Here is a 2,013-nt window from a genome sequence, read left to right as displayed (position 1 = left end):
GAAGTTTCAGAGAATGATTATTTTCCCAGGGAATGAGTCAATGAAAGGCACATAGCCGTACTTAACTACATGAGTGACAGCATTAGACTGAATATGATGAGACATTTTATCACATGTTTTTCTTAAGATTCTTTGTAGCCATAGGGGTAGAGCTGCTGAGTGTGTTGTGTGGGTGAGGAAAACTTAGCACTTGCAAGTAAAACGGGGCGCTCTGATTTTATTAAGTTTACTGCACCTAAAATACTTGCAATTATCTCATTTTAAATTCTCACTGAAAATTCAGTGAGGTCAATATTAAATGTTCACATATTTAAATGAATTTTAACATTATTTTCTCTCATTACAATTATACTATTTCTTTTCAAAAGAAATGATAAGACTCATGTTCCCCAATAAAAATTATTGTAGTGGGAATGTGATTGTGGTAAGTAATATCCTGTATACCCTAAATTGCCTGTGATGTCACATTTTCCAGATGACCCAGAAACTAAAATTAAGTCCATTTTTCTATAAGCACATTGAATTTGAGCCCAAGATAACAATCGCTTAGTTCATGTATATTTCTTTCATATACTTGATTTGATTTCAATACTGAGCTCTCATTTATGGATTTTTTACCCCATACCCTAAAATGAAAGAATAAATTCTTAGGTTATAATCAAGAATAGATGTTAAACAATATTTCCTACTTGGAGAGAGTAAAATAAGAACAGAGATTCTGGGTAGGAGATATTTGGGGTAATTTCCAGCAAGGTTAAGAAATGTTACAATTGGTATCCCAGAAGGCCACTTTGGGACCCTACTCGATCACTGACCTAGCCCTCTTCACAAAAGGTAATCAATGTCTTTAATTGTACTGATATGGAAGTCTTACAAGCTTTACATAAAATGAAATTGTATGGTGAGTGTTCGCTATGGTTTGAGTGTGTCTCCCAAATTTCATGTGTTGGAAACTTTCAACTTCTATATTCAGATGTTAGTTTGAAGTGGGACCTTTGGGAGGTAATTTGAATTATTAAGGTCATCAGGATAGGGTCCCCAGATAGGACTGGGGGCTTGAAAAGAAGGAGAGATTCCCATGCTCTTGCCCTCTGACCCTGTAATGCCTTTCCACCTCTGCTGTGGCCAGTTGCAAAAAGAAGACCCTCACCAGAAGCTGAGCAGATGCCAGCACCATTCCCTTGGACTTCCCAGTCTTCAGAACTGTGATGGATACTTTTTTTTTTCTTTTTCATTTACCCAATCTGTGGTATTCTGTTTGGGCAACAGAGAAAGGACTAGAAAGTGTTTTTCTGAGTGCAGTTTCTTTGGCTTGGTGTTATACTTTTTAGATTAAGCCATGTTGCAGCATAAAGCTGTAGTTATTGATATTATGGGTCAGTATTCCATTTTATGAATTTGCCATAACGTTTTCATGTTATGGTGGATGGTTACATCCATATATGGGTAATTTCCAACTGGGGCAATTATGAATGCGTCCATGAATTGTTTTACTCAACTCATTTGATATACTTGTATTTCTAGTGGATAAATCCTAGGGATTGAGATTCCCAGACCATATGTTTACCTTTAATAGCTACTACTAGACAGTGTTTTAAAGTGGTTGTACTCACTTGCATGATCACTTGTGGTTTATGAGACTTTTAGGTGTTCCACCTCTATTTCAATTAATAGTGTCTATTTTTATAACATTAGCCATTCAGGTGGAATATGGTGATATCTCCTGGTTTTAATTTCCATTTCCCTGTTTGCTAATGATGATAATCCATTTATGGCTAATAATAGCTACTTGGACAGACTTTTTCTTTTGTTTGGTCTTTTTTGTTGATTTGTAAAAGTTTTTAAAAATGTATTATAGAGGCCGGGCTCGGTGGCTCAGCCTGTAATCCCAGCACTTTGGGAGGCCGAGGTGAGTGGATTGCCTGAGCCTGCAGGTTCGAGACCTGCCTAGGCAACTTGGCGAGACCTCATCTCCACTATAAATAAAAAACTAGCCGGGTGTGGTAGCGCACA

The sequence above is a fragment of the Carlito syrichta genome, unplaced genomic scaffold (genome assembly GCF_000164805.1).
Source record: "Carlito syrichta isolate Samal-C Ts95f unplaced genomic scaffold, Tarsius_syrichta-2.0.1 Scaffold242182, whole genome shotgun sequence".
Classification (NCBI taxonomy): Eukaryota; Metazoa; Chordata; class Mammalia; order Primates; family Tarsiidae; genus Carlito; species Carlito syrichta.
This window is presented reverse-complemented; position numbering follows the sequence as displayed.